At 42.6% G+C, this 12,500-nt stretch overlaps 23 non-coding genes and 5 pseudogenes across 23 annotated transcripts; all 28 read left to right on the top strand.

Moving 5' to 3' along the window:
* Positions 1-106: 106 nt before the first annotated feature.
* On the top strand, positions 107-225 carry LOC135761909 (5S ribosomal RNA). The gene has a single exon (XR_010538485.2). It is a non-coding gene; the product is annotated as a 5S ribosomal RNA (ribosomal RNA).
* Positions 226-345: 120 nt separating this feature from the next.
* LOC135725729 (5S ribosomal RNA) lies at positions 346-464 on the top strand (annotated as a pseudogene).
* Positions 465-589: 125 nt separating this feature from the next.
* Positions 590-708, top strand: LOC135722220 (5S ribosomal RNA). The gene has a single exon (XR_010521963.1). It is a non-coding gene; the product is annotated as a 5S ribosomal RNA (ribosomal RNA).
* A 125-nt stretch (positions 709-833) lies between these two features.
* Positions 834-952, top strand: LOC135723848 (5S ribosomal RNA). Its single transcript, XR_010523532.1, has one exon. It is a non-coding gene; the product is annotated as a 5S ribosomal RNA (ribosomal RNA).
* Positions 953-1,078: 126 nt separating this feature from the next.
* Positions 1,079-1,197, top strand: LOC135722219 (5S ribosomal RNA). The gene has a single exon (XR_010521962.1). It is a non-coding gene; the product is annotated as a 5S ribosomal RNA (ribosomal RNA).
* Positions 1,198-1,322: 125 nt separating this feature from the next.
* Positions 1,323-1,441, top strand: LOC135722218 (5S ribosomal RNA). The gene has a single exon (XR_010521961.1). It is a non-coding gene; the product is annotated as a 5S ribosomal RNA (ribosomal RNA).
* A 125-nt stretch (positions 1,442-1,566) lies between these two features.
* LOC135725571 (5S ribosomal RNA) lies at positions 1,567-1,685 on the top strand (annotated as a pseudogene).
* Positions 1,686-1,811: 126 nt separating this feature from the next.
* LOC135724727 (5S ribosomal RNA) lies at positions 1,812-1,930 on the top strand. The gene has a single exon (XR_010524388.1). It is a non-coding gene; the product is annotated as a 5S ribosomal RNA (ribosomal RNA).
* A 120-nt stretch (positions 1,931-2,050) lies between these two features.
* Positions 2,051-2,169, top strand: LOC135725329 (5S ribosomal RNA; annotated as a pseudogene).
* A 125-nt stretch (positions 2,170-2,294) lies between these two features.
* On the top strand, positions 2,295-2,413 carry LOC135722217 (5S ribosomal RNA). Its single transcript, XR_010521960.1, has one exon. It is a non-coding gene; the product is annotated as a 5S ribosomal RNA (ribosomal RNA).
* Positions 2,414-2,538: 125 nt separating this feature from the next.
* On the top strand, positions 2,539-2,657 carry LOC135722216 (5S ribosomal RNA). Its single transcript, XR_010521959.1, has one exon. It is a non-coding gene; the product is annotated as a 5S ribosomal RNA (ribosomal RNA).
* Positions 2,658-2,783: 126 nt separating this feature from the next.
* On the top strand, positions 2,784-2,902 carry LOC135722215 (5S ribosomal RNA). Its single transcript, XR_010521958.1, has one exon. It is a non-coding gene; the product is annotated as a 5S ribosomal RNA (ribosomal RNA).
* Positions 2,903-3,028: 126 nt separating this feature from the next.
* On the top strand, positions 3,029-3,147 carry LOC135726110 (5S ribosomal RNA; annotated as a pseudogene).
* A 125-nt stretch (positions 3,148-3,272) lies between these two features.
* LOC135722214 (5S ribosomal RNA) lies at positions 3,273-3,391 on the top strand. The gene has a single exon (XR_010521957.1). It is a non-coding gene; the product is annotated as a 5S ribosomal RNA (ribosomal RNA).
* A 126-nt stretch (positions 3,392-3,517) lies between these two features.
* Positions 3,518-3,636, top strand: LOC135722212 (5S ribosomal RNA). Its single transcript, XR_010521955.1, has one exon. It is a non-coding gene; the product is annotated as a 5S ribosomal RNA (ribosomal RNA).
* Positions 3,637-3,761: 125 nt separating this feature from the next.
* LOC135722211 (5S ribosomal RNA) lies at positions 3,762-3,880 on the top strand. Its single transcript, XR_010521954.1, has one exon. It is a non-coding gene; the product is annotated as a 5S ribosomal RNA (ribosomal RNA).
* A 126-nt stretch (positions 3,881-4,006) lies between these two features.
* Positions 4,007-4,125, top strand: LOC135722210 (5S ribosomal RNA). The gene has a single exon (XR_010521953.1). It is a non-coding gene; the product is annotated as a 5S ribosomal RNA (ribosomal RNA).
* Positions 4,126-4,250: 125 nt separating this feature from the next.
* On the top strand, positions 4,251-4,369 carry LOC135722209 (5S ribosomal RNA). Its single transcript, XR_010521952.1, has one exon. It is a non-coding gene; the product is annotated as a 5S ribosomal RNA (ribosomal RNA).
* A 125-nt stretch (positions 4,370-4,494) lies between these two features.
* On the top strand, positions 4,495-4,613 carry LOC135723479 (5S ribosomal RNA). The gene has a single exon (XR_010523183.1). It is a non-coding gene; the product is annotated as a 5S ribosomal RNA (ribosomal RNA).
* Positions 4,614-4,739: 126 nt separating this feature from the next.
* On the top strand, positions 4,740-4,858 carry LOC135724726 (5S ribosomal RNA). The gene has a single exon (XR_010524387.1). It is a non-coding gene; the product is annotated as a 5S ribosomal RNA (ribosomal RNA).
* A 120-nt stretch (positions 4,859-4,978) lies between these two features.
* On the top strand, positions 4,979-5,097 carry LOC135725328 (5S ribosomal RNA; annotated as a pseudogene).
* Positions 5,098-5,222: 125 nt separating this feature from the next.
* Positions 5,223-5,341, top strand: LOC135722208 (5S ribosomal RNA). Its single transcript, XR_010521951.1, has one exon. It is a non-coding gene; the product is annotated as a 5S ribosomal RNA (ribosomal RNA).
* Positions 5,342-5,466: 125 nt separating this feature from the next.
* On the top strand, positions 5,467-5,585 carry LOC135722207 (5S ribosomal RNA). The gene has a single exon (XR_010521950.1). It is a non-coding gene; the product is annotated as a 5S ribosomal RNA (ribosomal RNA).
* Positions 5,586-5,710: 125 nt separating this feature from the next.
* LOC135722206 (5S ribosomal RNA) lies at positions 5,711-5,829 on the top strand. The gene has a single exon (XR_010521949.1). It is a non-coding gene; the product is annotated as a 5S ribosomal RNA (ribosomal RNA).
* A 126-nt stretch (positions 5,830-5,955) lies between these two features.
* LOC135722205 (5S ribosomal RNA) lies at positions 5,956-6,074 on the top strand. Its single transcript, XR_010521948.1, has one exon. It is a non-coding gene; the product is annotated as a 5S ribosomal RNA (ribosomal RNA).
* Positions 6,075-6,200: 126 nt separating this feature from the next.
* On the top strand, positions 6,201-6,319 carry LOC135723478 (5S ribosomal RNA). Its single transcript, XR_010523182.1, has one exon. It is a non-coding gene; the product is annotated as a 5S ribosomal RNA (ribosomal RNA).
* Positions 6,320-12,129: 5,810 nt separating this feature from the next.
* On the top strand, positions 12,130-12,248 carry LOC135722204 (5S ribosomal RNA). Its single transcript, XR_010521947.1, has one exon. It is a non-coding gene; the product is annotated as a 5S ribosomal RNA (ribosomal RNA).
* Positions 12,249-12,374: 126 nt separating this feature from the next.
* Positions 12,375-12,493, top strand: LOC135722203 (5S ribosomal RNA). Its single transcript, XR_010521946.1, has one exon. It is a non-coding gene; the product is annotated as a 5S ribosomal RNA (ribosomal RNA).
* Positions 12,494-12,500: the final 7 nt, after the last annotated feature.

Raw genomic sequence — 12,500 nt, 5'->3', positions numbered from 1 at the left:
ATTTATGTCATTTTTTCCCATGAATGCGTTCTTTCTGTAAGCGTTCACTGATGTCATGGCATTGCCACATAAGTCTTGAAGTGTCTGTCGATTCGAGTCGGCACTCGCTTACGGCCACACCACCCTGAGCACGCCCGCTCTCGTCTGATCTCGGAAGCCAAGCAGGGTCGGGCCTGGTTAGTACTTGGATGGGAGACCGCCTGGGAATACCTGGTGCTGTAAGAATTTAATTAATTAATTTTTTATGTCATTTTTCCCATGAATGCGTCCTTTCTGTAAGCGTTCTCCCATGGCATGCCGTTGCCACATTAGTTTTGAAGTGTCTCTCGAATCAAGTCCGCACTCGCTTACGGCCACACCACCCTGAGCACGCCCGCTCACGTCTGATCTCGGAAGCCAAGCAGGGTCGGGCCTGGTTAGTACTTGGATGGGAGATTGCCTGGGAATACCAGGTGCTGTAAGCATTTAATTAATTAAATATTTATTTATGTCATTTTTTCCCATGAATGCGTTCTTTCTGTAAGCGTTCACTGATGTCATGGCATTGCCACATAAGTCTTGAAGTGTCTGTCGATTCGAGTCGGCACTCGCTTACGGCCACACCACCCTGAGCACGCCCGCTCTCGTCTGATCTCGGAAGCCAAGCAGGGTCGGGCCTGGTTAGTACTTGGATGGGAGACCGCCTGGGAATACCAGGTGCTGTAAGCATTTAATTAATTAAATATTTATTTATGTCATATTTTCCCATGAATGCGTCCTTTCTGTAAGCGTTCTCCCATGGCATGGCGTTGCCACATTAGTTTTGAAGTTTCTCTCGAATCGAGTCTGCACTCGCTTACGGCCACACCTCCCTGAGCACGCCTGCTCTCGTCTGATCTCGGAAGCCAAGCAGGGTCGGGCCTGGTTAGTACTTGGATGGGAGACCGCCTGGGAATACCAGGTGCTGTAAGCATTTAATTAATTAATAATTTTTTTTATGTCATTTTTTCCCATGAATGCGTCCTTTCTGTAACCATTTACCGATGTCATTGCGTTGCAACATTAGCCTTGAAGTGTCTCTCGAATCGAATCAGCACTCGCTTACGGCCACACCACCCTGAGCACGCCCGCTCTCGTCTGATCTCGGAAGCCAAGCAGGGTCGGGCCTGGTTAGTACTTGGATGGGAGACCGCCTGGGAATACCAGGTGCTGTAAGCATTTAATTAATTAATTATTTTTTTATGTCATTTTTTCCCATGAATGCGATCTTTCTGTAAGCGTTCACTGATGTCATGGCGTTGCCACATAAGTCTTGAAGTGTCTATCGAAGCGAGTCAGCACTCGCTTACGGCCACACCACCCTGAGCACGCCCGCTCTCGTCTGATCTCGGAAGCCAAGCAGGGTCGGGCCTGGTTAGTACTTGGATGGGAGACCGCCTGGGAATACCAGGTGCTGTAAGCATTTAATTAATTAATTATTGTTTTTATGTCATTTTTCCCATGAATGCGTCATTTCTGTAACCATTTACCGATGTCATTGCGTTGCCACATTAGCCTTGAAGTGTCTCTCGAATCGAGTCAGCACTCGTTTACGGCCACACCACCCTGAGCACGCCCGCTCTCGTCTGATCTCGTAAGCCAAGCAGGGTCGGGCCTGGTTAGTACTTGGATGGGAGACCGCCTGGGAATACCAGGTGCTGTAAGCATTTAATTAATTAATTATTTTTTTTATGTCATTTTTTCCCATGAATGTGTCCTTTCTGTAACCATTTACCGATGTCATTGCGTTGCCACATTAGCCTTGAAGTGTCTCTCGAATCGAGTCAGCACTCGTTTACGGCCACACCACCCTGAGCACGCCCGCTCTCGTCTGATCTCGGAAGCCAAGCAGGGTCGGGCCTGGTTAGTACTTGGATGGGAGACCGCCTGGGAATACCTGGTGCTGTAAGAATTTAATTAATTAATTTTTTATGTCATTTTTCCCATGAATGCGTCCTTTCTGTAAGCGTTCTCCCATGGCATGCCGTTGCCACATTAGTTTTGAAGTGTCTCTCGAATCAAGTCCGCACTCGCTTACGGCCACACCACCCTGAGCACGCCCGCTCTCGTCTGATCTCGGAAGCCAAGCAGGGTCGGGCCTGGTTAGTACTTGGATGGGAGATTGCCTGGGAATACCAGGTGCTGTAAGCATTTAATTAATTAAATATTTATTTATGTCATTTTTTCCCATGAATGCGTTCTTTCTGTAAGCGTTCACTGATGTCATGGCGTTGCCACATAAGTCTTGAAGTGTCTGTCGATTCGAGTCGGCACTCGCTTACGGCCACACCACCCTGAGCACGCCCGCTCTCGTCTGATCTCGGAAGCCAAGCAGGGTCGGGCCTGGTTAGTACTTGGATGGGAGACCGCCTGGGAATACCAGGTGCTGTAAGCATTTAATTAATTAAATATTTATTTATGTCATATTTTCCCATGAATGCGTCCTTTCTGTAAGCGTTCTCCCATGGCATGGCGTTGCCACATTAGTTTTGAAGTGTCTCTCGAATCGAGTCTGCACTCGCTTACGGCCACACCACCCTGAGCACGCCCGCTCTCGTCTGATCTCGGAAGCCAAGCAGGGTCGGGCCTGGTTAGTACTTGGATGGGAGACCGCCTGGGAATACCAGGTGCTGTAAGCATTTAATTAATTAATAATTTTTTTTATGTCATTTTTTCCCATGAATGCGTCCTTTCTGTAACCATTTACCGATGTCATTGCGTTGCCACATTAGCCTTGAAGTGTCTCTCGAATCGAGTCAGCACTCGCTTACGGCCACACCACCCTGAGCACGCCCGCTCTCGTCTGATCTCGGAAGCCAAGCAGGGTCGGGCCTGGTTAGTACTTGGATGGGAGACCGCCTGGGAATACCAGGTGCTGTAAGCATTTATATTAATAAATTATTTTTTTATGTCATTTTTTCCCATGAATGCGACCTTTCTGTAAGCGTTCACTGATGTCATGGCGTTGCCACATAAGTCTTGAAGTGTCTATCGAAGCGAGTCAGCACTCGCTTACGGCCACACCACCCTGAGCACGCCCGCTCTCGTCTGATCTCGGAAGCCAAGCAGGGTCGGGCCTGGTTATTACTTGGATGGGAGATTGCCTGGGAATACCAGGTGCTGTAAGCATTTAATTAATTAAATATTTATTTATGTCATTTTTTCCCATGAATGCGTTCTTTCTGTAAGCGTTCACTGATGTCATGGCGTTGCCACATAAGTCTTGAAGTGTCTGTCGATTCGAGTCGGCACTCGCTTACGGCCACACCACCCTGAGCACGCCCGCTCTCGTCTGATCTCGGAAGCCAAGCAGGGTCGGGCCTGGTTAGTACTTGGATGGGAGACCGCCTGGGAATACCAGGTGCTGTAAGCATTTAATTAATTAATAATTTTTTTTATGTCATTTTTTCCCATGAATGCGTCCTTTCTGTAACCATTTACCGATGTCATTGCGTTGCAACATTAGCCTTGAAGTGTCTCTCGAATCGAGTCAGCACTCGCTTACGGCCACACCACCCTGAGCACGCCCGCTCTCGTCTGATCTCGGAAGCCAAGCAGGGTCGGGCCTGGTTAGTACTTGGATGGGAGACCGCCTGGGAATACCAGGTGCTGTAAGCATTTAATTAATTAATTATTTTTTTATGTCATTTTTTCCCATGAATGCGATCTTTCTGTAAGCGTTCACTGATGTCATGGCGTTGCCACATAAGTCTTGAAGTGTCTGTCGATTCGAGTCGGCACTCGCTTACGGCCACACCACCCTGAGCACGCCCGCTCTCGTCTGATCTCGGAAGCCAAGCAGGGTCGGGCCTGGTTAGTACTTGGATGGGAGACCGCCTGGGAATACCAGGTGCTGTAAGCATTTAATTAATTAATAATTTTTTTTATGTCATTTTTTCCCATGAATGCGTCCTTTCTGTAACCATTTACCGATGTCATTGCGTTGCAACATTAGCCTTGAAGTGTCTCTCGAATCGAGTCAGCACTCGCTTACGGCCACACCACCCTGAGCACGCCCGCTCTCGTCTGATCTCGGAAGCCAAGCAGGGTCGGGCCTGGTTAGTACTTGGATGGGAGACCGCCTGGGAATACCAGGTGCTGTAAGCATTTAATTAATTAATTATTTTTTTATGTCATTTTTTCCCATGAATGCGATCTTTCTGTAAGCGTTCACTGATGTCATGGCGTTGCCACATAAGTCTTGAAGTGTCTATCGAAGCGAGTCAGCACTCGCTTACGGCCACACCACCCTGAGCACGCCCGCTCTCGTCTGATCTCGGAAGCCAAGCAGGGTCGGGCCTGGTTAGTACTTGGATGGGAGACCGCCTGGGAATACCAGGTGCTGTAAGCATTTAATTAATTAATTATTTTTTTTATGTCATTTTTCCCATGAATGCGTCCTTTCTGTAACCATTTACCGATGTCATTGCGTTGCCACATTAGCCTTGAAGTGTCTCTCGAATCGAGTCAGCACTCGTTTACGGCCACACCACCCTGAGCACGCCCGCTCTCGTCTGATCTCGGAAGCCAAGCAGGGTCGGGCCTGGTTAGTACTTGGATGGGAGACCGCCTGGGAATACCAGGTGCTGTAAGCATTTAATTAATTAATTATATTTTTTATGTCATTTTTTCCCATGAATGCGTCCTTTCTGTAACCATTTACCGATGTCATTGCGTTGCCACATTAGCCTTGAAGTGTCTCTCGAATCGAGTCAGCACTCGTTTACGGCCACACCACCCTGAGCACGCCCGCTCTCGTCTGATCTCGGAAGCCAAGCAGGGTCGGGCCTGGTTAGTACTTGGATGGGAGACCGCCTGGGAATACCTGGTGCTGTAAGAATTAAATTAATTAATTATTTATGTCATTTTTCCCATGAATGCGTCCTTTCTGTAAGCGTTCTCCCATGGCATGCCGTTGCCACATTAGTTTTGAAGTGTCTCTCGAATCAAGTCCGCACTCGCTTACGGCCACACCACCCTGAGCACGCCCGCTCTCGTCTGATCTCGGAAGCCAAGCAGGGTCGGGCCTGGTTAGTACTTGGATGGGAGATTGCCTGGGAATACCAGGTGCTGTAAGCATTTAATTAATTAAATATTTATTTATGTCATTTTTTCCCATGAATGCGTTCTTTCTGTAAGCGTTCACTGATGTCATGGCGTTGCCACATAAGTCTTGAAGTGTCTGTCGATTCGAGTCGGCACTCGCTTACGGCCACACCACCCTGAGCACGCCCGCTCTCGTCTGATCTCGGAAGCCAAGCAGGGTCGGGCCTGGTTAGTACTTGGATGGGAGACCGCCTGGGAATACCAGGTGCTGTAAGCATTTAATTAATTAAATATTTATTTATGTCATATTTTCCCATGAATGCGTCCTTTCTGTAAGCGTTCTCCCATGGCATGGCGTTGCCACATTAGTTTTGAAGTGTCTCTCGAATCGAGTCTGCACTCGCTTACGGCCACACCACCCTGAGCACGCCCGCTCTCGTCTGATCTCGGAAGCCAAGCAGGGTCGGGCCTGGTTAGTACTTGGATGGGAGACCGCCTGGGAATACCAGGTGCTGTAAGCATTTAATTAATTAATAATTTTTTTATGTCATTTTTTCCCATGAATGCGTCCTTTCTGTAACCATTTACCGATGTCATTGCGTTGCCACATTAGCCTTGAAGTGTCTCTCGAATCGAATCAGCACTCGCTTACGGCCACACCACCCTGAGCACGCCCGCTCTCGTCTGATCTCGGAAGCCAAGCAGGGTCGGGCCTGGTTAGTACTTGGATGGGAGACCGCCTGGGAATACCAGGTGCTGTAAGCATTTATATTAATAAATTATTTTTTTATGTCATTTTTTCCCATGAATGCGACCTTTTTGTAAGCGTTCACTGATGTCATGGCGTTGCCACATAAGTCTTGAAGTGTCTATCGAAGCGAGTCAGCACTCGCTTACGGCCACACCACCCTGAGCACGCCCGCTCTCGTCTGATCTCGGAAGCCAAGCAGGGTCGGGCCTGGTTAGTACTTGGATGGGAGACCGCCTGGGAATACCAGGTGCTGTAAGCATTTAATTAATTAAATTTTTTTTTTATGTCATTTTTTCCCATGAATGCGTCCTTTCTGTAACCATTTACCGATGTCATTGCGTTGCCACATTAGCCTTGAAGTGTCTCTCGAATCGAGTCAGCACTCGTTTACGGCCACACCACCCTGAGCACGCCCGCTCTCGTCTGATCTCGGAAGCCAAGCAGGGTCGGGCCTGGTTAGTACTTGGATGGGAGACCGCCTGGGAATACCAGGTGCTGTAAGCATTTATATTAATAAATTATTTTTTTATGTCATTTTTTCCCATGAATGCGACCTTTCTGTAAGCGTTCACTGATGTCATGGCGTTGCCACATAAGTCTTGAAGTGTCTATCGAAGCGAGTCAGCACTCGCTTACGGCCACACCACCCTGAGGGCGCTAGAGAGCAACAAGGAAGTGTGAGGCTGCAGTAGAGAGGGAAAGGCTCTCCACACGTTTGAGTTTTTCTATTTGTGTTTATTTAGTCCTAAAAGGTTTTTTTGTTTGTTTGTTTTTTTGTTATTTTGTTACTTGTCCTCCCAACAGCTTAGCTGTTTGGGAGGGATCGTTTTAGTTTTTTTTTTGTGTGTTGTTGCTTGTTCCTTTGAGGAATGGACAATATAACAGCAACAGACATGGATTTAGAACGAGGAACGCATCAGCAAATGGAAAACGGACTGGAAAAAAGACAACGAGATAAGGATGGCCCGGAAAGGAGACATAAAAGATACTACACTAAAGAAGCAACGGTGGTAGTTGATCTGGCAGAGGTGCATGAAGGAAAACCAGAGGACATAATTCAGGCATTGCTTGACAAGATGGACGTTACAAGCATACTAGCGGTAAGGCCCAAAATGATGAAAGAATATGAAATTACCTTTGAAAAGGAGGAAGATATTGAAAAGTTGGATGGAGGACTAATGATTAAAGGAAAGATTTGTGAAATTAAAAAGTTGAATAATAAAGATTTTGTTGTCTCTTTTATGCATCTGCCCGCATACCTGGACGACGGCGAGATATTACAGAAGCTGGAGGGATGGGGGGTAACTCCCATCTCACAGATAAGGAGACGATTCTACAACGGCACCCACAAAGAGGATGGAACAAGGTTCCTGAAGGTACGGTTCCCAAAAGAAGTGGCCTCCTTGCCCTACAGCACTAGACTTGAAACGGGAGAAGGTCCTCAATACTTCAGAGTGATACATAGCCAGCAGGTGAGAACCTGCAGGTTGTGTATGAGCCCTGAACACATGATGAAGGACTGTCCGGATTTTAAATGCTTTAAATGCGAGGAAACAGGCCACTTTGCGAGGGACTGCAAGGTAGTGAGGTGTCCGGACTGCAAGCGTGCACTGGACAAGTGCGAATGCTGGTATAGAGACCATCAACAGGAAGAAGAGCAGGATAGCGGGCAGATGCATGAAACAGACAGCGAAGAGGAGCAACGTGAGGACATTGGAGCAACACAAGGAGAGGACAATGACAACGAGATTGAAAAGACTGAATTAACACAGAAAAGTGAGGAGCAAAATGAGAATACTGGAGTGACACAAGGAGAGGACAATGACAACGAGATTGAAAAGACTGAATTAACACAGGAAAGCGAGGAAATGGAGGATTTGATGGAGGAAAACGATACTCAACAAATTGAAACGAAGGAGCCAAAGGAGAAAGAACAAACTGGGGAGGAGGAAGGAAAGGACAAAGACAGTGAAAACATTGACGAAGACAGCACGTTGGGAACAACCAACAAAAGAAGGAGAAAAATTAAGGTAAAACCAAATTTAGAGAAAGCTAAAAATAAAATGTGGAAACAAAGTTCTGAAGAGATACAAGACTGTGGAAGAAGTGAAAAGGCAGGGGAGGAAAATTGACTAACAAAATGTTGATGCAAAAGTTTTTCTTTTTTTCTTTTTATTTAATGGTGTTAAAAATTGTGAGCTTTAATGCAAGGGGATTAATGAATGGTGTGAAATTTGAAAAAGTTAAGGAACTGTGTAGAGATGAAGATGTGATTTTATTGCAAGAGACAAACTGGAAAGAAAGTGTAATGGAGGATTTTAAAAGAAGATGGGAAGGAGAATTATTTTTTAATAATGGAGAGGGAAAAATGGGAGGAGGAGTGGCGGTGTTAATAAGACAAGATAGAGGTATCAAGACAAAACTAATGTATAATGACACAAAAGGGAAATGCATGGCAGTAGAAATTAAGATGGAAGAAGATGATTTTATTTTAGTAAACGTACATGCTCCAAATGAAGAAATAGAAAAGAAAAGATATTTTAATGTTATAGCTGAAGTAGTTGAAAAATGGGAGAGGGTAATGATTGCGGGGGATTTTAACACTGTTTTTAGTAAAATGGACATGGCTAATGGAATGATCTTTAAATCAGATGGGGGTAGAAAGGAGTTAAGGTCGTTGATGGGGAAAAAAAACATGATTGATGTGTGGAGGGAGTGAAATGAAAAAAAGAGGGAATATACAAAAAGACAGCTGGTGGGGAATTTTATGTGTCAAACTAGAATAGACCACTTTTTAAGCACCAGGAATTTGGAATGTTTTATTGATGGAGTGTTTTATAAAGAAACAACTTTAAGTGATCACAAAATGGTGTTAATGAGAATGGATTTTAAAGGAGAAATGAAGGGACCAGGGGTATGGATTTTAAACACTGAAGTTTTAAAGGAACAGCATTTTAAAAAAGAGATAGAAAATATATTAGATGAAGGAAAAACAGACCTTATGTATATAGAAGATAAAAGACAATGGTGGGAAAACATGAAATATGACATTAGGAAATATGCAATGAGCTATAGTAAATTGTTGCAAAAGGTGAAAAGAATAAAAGAGGAAGAAATAAGAAAAACATTAAAAGAGGAGTTAAACAAAAATGAGGTAAACATACAAAGAGTAATTGAAGTGGAGGAAAAACTAAAGAAAATAGAAGAAGAAAAGTACAAAGGGGCGATGCTAAGAAGCAAAGCGAAATACACAGTAGAAGGAGAAAAATGCAACAAGTTCTTTTTAAACCTTGAGAAAAGTAGGGGGAAGGCAGGAATAATTAAAGAACTCAGAAACAAAGAAGGAAAAGTGATATTAAGTACAGAGGGTATTTTAAAAGAGGTAAACCAGTTTTATGAGGAACTTTTTACATCAGAAGAAGGAGATGAGACAAAAAGAAAAATCTTATTACAACAAATAACGAGAAAAGTTGATAAAGAAGACAAAAATTATTGTGAAAAAGATATTACAACAGAAGAAATTATAGAAGCCATCAATCAATTAGGAACGAAGAAAAGCCCAGGGATAGACGGCATTGGGAATGAGTTTTATAAAGCTTTTAAAGGAAAAATAAGTATTATTTTAAAAGAGGTTTATGAAGAGATCTTTGAAAAAGGAAAAGTGCACCCAAGAATGGGGTTAGGTCTAATGAAAATTATATATAAGAAAAAAGGAAATAAAACAGACTTGAAAAATTATAGACCAATCACAATGCTAAACACAGACCTTAAAGTTTTAGCTAAAGTTTTAGCAAATAGACTAAAACAGGTACTGCCCAATATAATTGAAACTAATCAAGCTTACGGAGTAATGGGAAGAGATATAGCAGATATTACAAGCAGCATTAGAGACATAACGTGGTATATAAAAGAAAAGGGTAAAAGCGCATATATAATAAGCATGGACTTTGAGAAGGCATTTGATAGAGTGGAACACAGATTCTTATTTGCAGTTCTAAAACAATTTGGCTTTGGGCAGAAATTCATAAAATGGATTTCAGTTTTATATACTGACATTTTAACTAAGGTAAAATGTAATGGTTTTTTAACTCAACCCTTTAAAGTTTTAAGATCTATTAGACAAGGGTGTCCACTCTCAGCACAGCTGTACTCTTTGGTGGCAGAACCCCTAGGGCTTCTAATTAACAGAGGAAAACATATAAATGGAATAGAATTAGAAGACAAAGAGGAATTAACAAGAATATTCCAATATGCAGATGACACGACAATTGTAGTTGAGAATATAGAAAGCGTAAAAGAAGTAATGGAAAAAATGAAATGCTACTGTATGGGCTCAGGTGCAAAACTGAATGAGGATAAAACAGTATATATGAAGTTTGGAACAACAGAGGTTTTAACAGGGGTTGTTAAGTTCAAGGAGGTACAAGAGATGAAGATATTAGGTGTTATTTTAGCAAAAAACGAGAAAGAGGCTGTCAACAACTTGTGGGAGCAAACGTTGGGAGGGATGGAGAGAAGATTGATTTTTTGGAGAAATATGTTTTTAAGTTTAAAGGGGAAAATTTTAATTGTCAACATGCTAATGCTTTCTAAGATGTGGTATAATTTGCATGTGATGTCACTGCCGAGCTGGGTTGCCCAAAGAATAAAAAAGAGTGTTTTAGAATTTTTATGGGAAAAAAGCCTCCAAGGATAGCATATCATACGCTTATAGGAAAACCAGAAGAGGGAGGGCTAGGATTGCAAGATGTAGAACAAAAGATGAACAGTATGAGGGTAAAAGTGGTTAGAAAATATCTAGATGACAAAAACAAAGCTGAGTGGAAGAAATTGATGGGTTTTTATTTAAACAAATGTGGAGGTTTTAAGCTTGAAGAAGACACTTTATGGATGAAGTTAAAAGCCTGGATGATGGAAGGGATTCCACAGTTTTATAAGGAGGTTTTAAATGCATGGAGGCTTTTTTTAACTGAGGTGGATTTTAATCCAGAGGGGAGGGAAAGGATTTTAAATCAGCCTCTGTTTTTAAATGATAAAATCAAAATAAATGAGAAAGACATTTATTATAAGAAGTGGTTACAAGTGGGGATCGTAAAAGTCAGAGACATCTTGTGGGAAGTTAAAGAAGGATTTTTACCAATCCAGGTCATTATTGATGCAATGGAGGATGAGAAGGAAGATTTTAATGTGACAACTTTAATAAACCAATATGAGGAAGTTAAGAAAGCAATTCCAAGACAGTGGTTAGAAGTGATAAATAAAAGGGAGGGAAAGGAAGATAAGATGATGGTGTTTTTAAAATGTAAAGACAAAAGGGTTAATTTTATTTTGGGAACAGTGAAAATGTTTTATGATTTTTTTACAAATAGAGTTTTTAAAGCACCTGTTGCTAACCAGATGTGGCTAAGACACTTTAATGAACTTGATGAAAAGGACATTTGGAAAAATAGAACATGGAAGTGGTTAAATGTGGACTTGGAATGTTTTGACTATTTTATCAGACATAATGTAATTTTTACTGAAATGAAACTCTGTGCAATGAACAAACAAACAAATGCCCAGTGTAAAGTCTGTAAAAAAGAGGATGAAGGTATGTTACATCTGTTTTTATTCTGTGAAAAGCTGAACCCATTTTTTAATGAACTTAAAGAAGTTGTCACAGAATTAAGAGAAAATGAAGAGGAAACTGACTGGAAGAGATTTTTTATGCTGGGAATGACAGAGAACAAAGAAAACAGGAAACTTGTGAATTTGTTGTTAATCATAGCGAAAAAAGCAATATGGAAAAGAAGGAATGTAGCAAGACACAGGAATTTTACTTTGAACCTATGGGTGCTTTTTAAGCAGATGGTAGAAAACTATGTGGAAATGTTGTACAATTATTTTAAATTGGAGAACAAGATGGGGGACTTTTACAAAATCTTTACCAAAGATGTTATAGGTGTTTTTAATCAAAAGCTTTTTAACATGCTAGGAGAAGATGAACATTTGTTTTAGTTTCTTGGTTTAAAATTGTGTTCTGAATGTGTGGAAAAGATGCTTCTGCGATGTGACTTATGAAATGTTTCCTTAAAAATTAAAAAAAAAAAAAAGCACGCCCGCTCTCGTCTGATCTCGGAAGCCAAGCAGGGTCGGGCCTGGTTAGTACTTGGATGGGAGATTGCCTGGGAATACCAGGTGCTGTAAGAATTTAATTAATTAAATATTTATTTATGTCATTTTTTCCCATGAATGCGTTCTTTCTGTAAGCGTTCACTGATGTCATGGCGTTGCCACATAAGTCTTGAAGTGTCTATCGAAGCAAGTCAGCACTCGCTTACGGCCACACCACCCTGAGCACGCCCGCTCTCGTCTGATCTCGGAAGCCAAGCAGGGTCGGGCCTGGTTAGTACTTGGATGGGAGACCGCCTGGGAATACCAGGTGCTGTAAGCATTTAATTAATTAATTATTTTTTTTATGTCATTTTTTCCCATGAATGCGTCCTTTCTGTAACCATTTACCGATGTCATTGCGTTGCCACATTAGCCTTGAAGTGTCTCTCGAATCGAGTCAGCACTCGCTTACGGCCACACCACCCTGAGCACGCCCGCTCTCGTCTGATCTCGGAAGCCAAGCAGGGTCGGGCCTGGTTAGTACTTGGATGGGAGACCGCCTGGGAATACCAGGTGCTGTAAGCATTTAATT

The sequence above is a fragment of the Paramisgurnus dabryanus genome, chromosome 9, assembly GCF_030506205.2.
Source record: "Paramisgurnus dabryanus chromosome 9, PD_genome_1.1, whole genome shotgun sequence".
Classification (NCBI taxonomy): Eukaryota; Metazoa; Chordata; class Actinopteri; order Cypriniformes; family Cobitidae; genus Paramisgurnus; species Paramisgurnus dabryanus.
The sequence above is the reverse complement of the archived record's forward strand: the minus strand, read 5'-3'. Positions and strand labels throughout refer to the sequence as shown.